The following is a 7,837-nucleotide window of genomic DNA, read 5'->3' on the forward strand; positions in this document are numbered from 1 at the left end:
TTTCTCTCCATTCCATTAAAAAATAAAAACAGGCTCTGTTGCACCACACTGGACATCTCCCTCTTCAATGTATATATGAACTGTTTTATATGAACTGTATGTGGATATTGCACCATCTATACCTCTCTCAAGAAGGTTCACATGACAATGGTCAGACTCGTCCTACTGTAACTACTTCCCCTCCCAATGTGCATCAAACAAATTATTTATTTGTTTAATGTAATGATTTGTTGACAAGTAGCCTGTCTTCAAATGACCATATGGATACTCCTGATCTTGTTCCTTTTAACGCCTGGAATTGAGATAGGAAATCTGAAATTTCTGCTAAGTGGCAATTTAGTGGCATGAATAACTAATGAGGATAACAAGAATAGTTAGGATTATAGTTCTAATGACACTACTCCAACAGCATATAGATTTTTTATTACAGAAAAAAAGCAGCATGAAACATTTCAGAAGGAACAATCGAATGAGAGATAAAACATCTTGTTTATTGATACTTGATAGTTAAGGGGACTTGGAGTCTTGTATTCTACACTACATGTTCAGTGACAAACCAAGGCAATAACCTCCCAACTAGCTAGACAAGAACTGTGGGAGATCAGTACCTCACAGCTTTGTAAGGTAATATGTATATGTCGATGCTCTCTTCATGATACCTGGTGGCATAGGAGCTTGGGATTTGGCTCTGGATGTGCCTTCACCTCAAAATACACTGCAACAGAGAGACTTGCAGCAAATACATACATTTATATTTCTCACACATTTTTACAGCAGTGTTTGTTTTACCAAAAACAACTGCTGAATGTAGCAGAAGTCAGAGAGAGAGGGTTGAGTCAGCTGCGAGCATGCAGCATTATTTATGACTGTGGGGAGAACTGTGTTTCCTTCGTGCTACTTAATTACTTTACTGCAGTGTATTAACTTCTAAGCTGTTCCAAGCCGTTGTGTTTATCCTTATGTACTTTGCTCTTTTTTGTATATATTCCAGCATTCATGGCCGGATACAGAATGTGCTTGGTATTTATCTGGCTTGTTGCCAGTGCCAAGGTCTGGAATTTTCTTGCAGGTCTGTTGTCTTGACTAATCTTTTCTAAAGCTTTCTTTTTCTGGCTTCAGAATTGGAACCATAATTGCTACATTCATTATTTTCACTGTTTCTTGTTCTTACTGAAGTAGGGATCAGCAGTTAAGTCTTAGCTACCTTATGACTTAGTAGGTAAATCACCACAATGTACCATGGCCAGCTGTATCTCTCCAAAGATCTTTTACTGAGTTCTGTCAGGACTGCAGCATATACATCCTGAATAAGGACCTGAGGAAGCAAGTCTTACATTCAAAACTTGTTTAACTCTATCCCAATTGTGCAGTGGGTCCCAACTGTGCAGTTGGACCCCAAAGAAATCCATGTCTTTTGTTTAATTCCGGGACCATCACATCCCTCTGATATTAGTACATACTTCCATATTTTCAGAGGTGCCACATCATGATTTCTTAAATGGAGGATGGCTCTGTAGTCATTAAGGTCAGGGCTAAATAACTGTAGCGTTGAGTAAGTGGTAATCAGACCTGTAGTGATACAAATTATAATTTAGAGATGTGCCCTAACTAAGGGCTCTGAGGAAGTTGGTAATTCGGAAATGGTCCTTCAGTTAAGTAGCTAGTAAGAGTAGGGCTGACCAACAATTAAGTGGCCAGGGACTGTAGGTCCCCCATTACACACTGTGTAGGCTGCACACCCCACTGGGCTATATGCATGCAGGGCCCCCACCACACCATGTGAGACCCCCCCACTGCACTGCATGGGCCTTTACTGTGCTGTGAAGCCCCACCCAACAGTCCCCGCCCCAGCCACACTGAGTGGATGTGATACAACATCTACGGCTTTCCCTCCCCTCCCATCAAGCCTTGGGCAACTCCCACTGTGCCACACTGGCAACTCCATGCCATGCAGGGTCCCCATTGGAACTGGGACACCTCCTTCAGCCCCACAGGCTGCACTGCTCCAGCCTACCCCTAGAGGTGGGGGCAAGTAATGGAAACTGGTAGGGAGAGGTGGAGCCCAGGAACCTGGGTAGCAGTAGTAGGAGAGCAAAGTATGGAACAACCCCTGGACTGGGAGCCTGGGAGACCTTGGGGGCCACACATGACCTGCAATTTGGACAGTCCTGAGTTAGAAAGAGACAAAGGGGGTGTGTCTACAAGTCCATTTATGCCAGCTTAAATTTATTGTGCAGTAAGCGGGAAAAGGCTGGCATCTACACATGCAGGCATTAAAGCGCATTAACGCTGTGTACTGACTTGGGTTTAAATTTAGTCCTAAGTCAGTCCACATACACAGTTACTGCACAGTAAAGCATCTACATGTGCGTTACTGCACAGTAACTAATTGGGCATAAATTTGATACCTGCATGATACAGGTATCAAATTTATGCTCGAGTTGGCATAAGTCACCATATTTACTGCGCAGTATGGGTGTACACATGTAGACGCGCGCCCATGCTGCACAGTAATTTTGGTTACTGTGCAGTAAATGTGCATGTGTAGACATGCCCAGGGTCTGCAATGATTGCCTACTGTTCCACAAATAAAGCTTGTTTAGTTTTTTTCATTCATGGATGCCTGTGTTTACTAATCTTAATGATCGCTACAGGATGCAGATTAAGTTTATACTCCACATCAGGGTGTAGATTTGAAGTGTTGTCAGACCTAAGCCTGGGGCTAAGCAACAATGAAGTCTCATGAATTTACAGTATTATGCCACCAAATGATACAAATGCCACATGGTTCTCTTGATCGTGTGAGGTGTTATCTGTCTTGAAGAGTGAAATTCCCATGGAATAAGCTCCCATGAAATAGGAAGGAAGTGTTTCCCTTCTTCCTTTGTATTTAGGTCAGAAATAAAAGCAGAATGGCTGTTCCGGCCTTCAGGATTTAGATCTGAATACTCCTGAAATGTATAGGGCTTTAGATGCCCCAGTCCCCAAGGACAGACTCCAAAGTAAGCTGGCGACTAGCAAATGTCAACTTGGATGGCCCCAGCCACCACAGCAGTTGGTTGATTTTTTTTTCTATTCTTTTTCTCAAGGTATAGGGTATTTAGACAGATAGAAAGCCCTTTTGGTTTGTTTTTGGCTTCCTGGGTGAAATTCTGATACCTGGAATAATATTCAGAATCATAATATTTGACACTTGCTTCTAGTTTTCTCATCAGAGATCAAACAGTAGTTTATCAAGGTGGGTAAGATGTCCCTCTATAAGATTTCTGTAGGAGGTTATTGGTATGCTTAGCAAACCCAATAAATCTATATTATTTGTCTGTACCCAAATCATGGCCATGGATGGCAGATTGCTACAATACTGGTAAACTCGATCCTCACAACAGGCCGTTCTAAAATTGTCAGCAATGGACAAAAATACCCATAAAGCAGATTTAGCATGTTCTTCCTCCAGGTTCAACTGGATAAGCAAGGGGCAATGTTAAAACATTGTTGCAAACTAAAGCATAATGTTAAAGTAATCTAAAGAGACATTCTTAGAATGGTACGTTACTTATTTTAAACTATTGTACATATAGAAATAGATTTCAAAGTATTTTGGTAGGTTTTCAACACCCAGGATCACCCCTGGCCAACTACAATTATAAGCCCACATCCCAAAAACATGAAGTGTGATGTGAGGACAATAAAGAAGTCCTCTCTCTCATTATGGTAAATTCTTGGGCTACTAAAATTAGCACCACAATGCAGAGGTTTAGAATTTCAGTTTTGTCTTTCATTTCCTGGCCTTCATTCCCTGGCCCAGAAGCTTCTTTCTCAACTTTTGTAGGGAGGGAATTTGTCACCTGTAGAGGTTTCAAGGGCAACAACGTGGGAGAAAATGGAAATAGGGACCCGTCAAAGTAATAAAGCTGAAGGAATCTCCAAGAGAAAAAATTTAAAATTATTCTAAACAAAAACTGGTTGGAAGAGGAGACTGGTGACCTTCTAGTGCTGTGGGGTGAGGCAGAGGTGCAGCGCCAGTTCGTGCGGGGGAGAGGGGTGTTCCAATGCCTATGTCTATAAAAGGCTGTCAGGCTGGATGCAGGAGTGCAGGCACATGCTACATAAAAGCCAAGACCTTGTAGGCATGAGGGTCACTGTGACCAACCATGACTATTGGTCCGGGAGTGCCCGCAAGTCTGTGCTCTTTATGTAGCCTGATAGAGATCCTTGTGCCCTGGGAGCCAGGCTGCAGCCATACTGTTTATAGTAGCACAGGTGGCCTGCCTGAGCCCCTACCCTGTCTTGGTGACACATTACTGGGGGAGGGCTCCTCAGGCATCCAGCAGCCCATCCTGCCAACCTCCCATACTGCAGTCTCCACCAGCAGCTCAGGGAGCCTGGACTAGTGCCTGCCTTGATAGGTCCACAGCCCCAGGGCCAGACATGAGGCACAGCTTGCCATGACACCGCCAGCCACCAACAGTGCCAGTCCTCCCCAAGGGGGACCCCCAGCCAGGCACCTGCACACTATGACCTGCCATCCAAAGACACCACCCAGAGCTTCACACCACTGCCACCAACCAAGGCATGGATCTAAGCAGGGAGTGGAGTCTCCGGCCATGCCAGCCCCTGCCATGTGGTAAGCCCTTCAATAGAGGGGAAGGCCCTGGCTGTCCCCCTCCCCATCCAGCTGGGCTGCATTCCCCTGGCCCCAGGTTCCCCCACCACAGCATGCAAAGAGGCAGAAGACAGTGCAGAACTTTATTGAGCAACCCATGCCCCTGCAGCTACATGAGCACAGGCTTTTCACAACACAAGGAACGTGCCAATGCCAGCAGCAATGTCCTTTTTGGCTGCGGGGGACAGGGACATGTAGTGGAGCCACAGGTAGCTTTCCAGGTGGTAGCAGAGGTTGCAAGGCAGCCCAGGCTTGCCCCCTGCACCATCAAAGCTCAGGATCCTGTGCCAGGTTTGCAAATGTGCCTGGGGCACCATGGTGATCAGCAGCAGGATGTAGTGGATCAGGCACCTCTCAGTCTATGCAAACAGCTCCTTGTACTATGCCCAAGACACATAATGAAGGGGCATGCTTGAGGTGCAGTGCTGGCATGAGGCGGGGGCATCTGGGAGGCCTTCCTGGAGAGGCCCCTTGCGTGGAGGGTGAGGGCATGGGCAGCTCTCATCCCAGTCATCCAGGAGCCCTATTCCCCCCAAGCCTGGGCACTGTGGGCTTGGCAGCAGCACAGGAGAGTGGCTGGCCTGCAGGAGGAATGGGGAAAGCAGGGTCTGGAGCTGTGGCAGCAGGTGCTGCTAGGAGTCTGGCCTGTCCTGCCCTGGGAATGGGTTGGGGGAGGCAGGCTACCTGTTGCCAGCACCCAGCAGCCTGCTGGCCCTTGGGGAGTATGCAGGGATGTGGGGGCTCAGCTGGTACCCCTTAGGCCCAGGGATGTCTAGCTGACTTACCATGATCCCTGGGCACCCATGCATGCCCGACCCCGGATCTGAGGCTGGACAGTGCATGACCTCTGATACAAAGCAACTTATTGAAAAAATGTTGCAAACTCTCACAAACAGCTTCTGTTTCATAGTTCTGCAGGTCCTGCAGCTGCATGCAGGGGAGAGGCTGCCCTTGGCAGCCATAATGCAGCCTCAAGGTCAGCACTGCTCACAGCCGGGGCCTTGAGAATGCATCAGCTCTGCCAGAGGCAGACAAAGGAATGCACCATCTTCCTGGACCAGCTGCTGGCAGCATTGGAGGATCAGCTGCAGAACTCATGGACCTGGAGGGCAGAGCACATCACCTGCAAGGAGGCATGGGACTGGGTGGACCAGGAGTTCCAAGCACAGGGTCTGGCCCTGGAGCACGAACAGCTGGAGGAGCTGTGGGAGCAGAACACGATCCTGGTCTGGGCAGTGCAGGCCATGGATGACAACCACCAGGTGCTGGACACCATTCTGGCCATGGTAGTCACTTTTATGCCATGGCCACCATCTGCCTGGCCCCCGACTCTAGCCCCACCTGGCAGCCTCCTGCCTCCCAGCAGCATCCCCCCTCCCGCCATGGGGCTGGAAGAAAGTCCTGAACTGCCACTAGTAGCCAGGAGCCCCTGTCCTGGCTCCTGCCCTTGGTGCTCTGGCCCTGGACACCAGCTGCCAGAGATGGAGCCACCTGTGCTGGGGGACCATTGCTGCCATTGTCCCTGGGTGAGCTCCCAACCTGTCGGACATGTCATAGCATCCACATGCACAGGGAAGCAGCCAGAGGCTGGGGTTCTGGGAGCCTGTCCCTGGGCTCTGCCCCCTAGGTGCCCCCACCTGATATCCCCCCACCCTGGGCCAGCACACAAAGCACTTTGTAAATAGTTTGCACAGGGAAGAGGGTGTTTTATTGTTGGGGGGAATACAAACTGTTGTTCTTCTGAGATAGGTCTGCACTGAGTGTAGTTCTGGGGGTGTGGGGTGGAGGGCCGTGCTCAGCAGGAGCCTCTTGCTCCTGGTGGCCTGGCCCCTGGTGGTGGCTGTGCAGCTTACCCAGGGTCTTGGCAGGGGGGCCTGTTGCTGTTGCTGCAGGTGTTCTTGCCACTGCACCTCCTCTGCCCAGGCCTCATGGAAGAGCTACCCCTGGGACTCACAGATCTTATGCAGCACATAGGTTGCGATGACAACCTGGGGAAGGTTGTCCTCCGCAAACTTGAGGTGGGTGGTGAGGGTGCACCAGTGTTTGTTGAACTGTCCCAGTCAGAGGCAGGACCCAGCCCCATGCCCCGATTGGGCAATTGAGGCAAGGGGCTTGGAAAGATCTGCAGGGGTGAGGCAGGTTCCGGACCCCTGCCTGGATCTGCAGTGGGGCAACTAGCAGCTAGCTCACCACCAGTGGAGAAGGGTAGGGGGCTGGGACCTAACCCTCCCCTGCAGCTCTTTCCAAGGCCCCTGCCTCCAATCGGGGAGCTGGGGCCAGGAGCTCCCTGCTGCTGAGGTAGGGGGATAGTGTCCCCACCTGGGCTCTGGTGGTAAAGCTCACCCCAGCAGCAATCTCCCAGGTCCCACCAGGAGACAGCTGTATCCTGGCCCTGTGCTCCTTGCCAGCCACTGGGATAGTACCTAGGGGGTGCCTAGAGCTCCCCCTGTCTGCTGCAGGGGGCCAGTGCAGGGCTGGTGGGGGTGGGAGCAGACTGCTGCCATGCGCAGCAAATCTTCTCCCACTTCCCCACACAAGTAGCTGCCTACCCAGGGTGGGTTTACTCTAGAGTAAATTACCAGAGAAAATTACTCTACAGTAAACTCATCCAGGAGCACTGGCGTGTGTAGACCCTAATCAATACTTCCTCCAGATGATGGAAACAGCTATGGGCACTAAAATGGCCCCACAATATGCCAACCTTTTTATAAGTCACCTGGAAAAAGACTTCCTCAAGAACTGCACCATCAAACCCTTGCTATACTTAAGATATATCGATGACACCTTCATCATTTGGACTGAAAACCTGCAATCTCTGATGAGTTCCACCAGAAATTCAACAGTCACCATCCCTCCATCCGACATTCTTTAGAATACATCAGCACCAACATCTCCTTTTTAGACACAATGATCAGTATCCAGAAGGGTAAAATACAGACCACAGTATACAAGAAACCCACAGACCAACATACATATCTGCACAGATCCAGCAATCACCCTAAACACACCAAAAAAGCTGTGATATACAGCCAAGCCCTCAGATACCACCGCATTTGCACTGAAGAGCACACCCGGGATCGCCACCTCACCAATCTTAAAAAGGCTTTCACCCAGCAAGGACACTCCGCCAGAGAGGTAGATCGCACGTTTGAAAGAGCCACCTGGATACCACGT

This window comes from Alligator sinensis, unplaced genomic scaffold (genome assembly GCF_000455745.1).
Source record: "Alligator sinensis unplaced genomic scaffold, ASM45574v1 scaffold866_2, whole genome shotgun sequence".
Classification (NCBI taxonomy): Eukaryota; Metazoa; Chordata; order Crocodylia; family Alligatoridae; genus Alligator; species Alligator sinensis.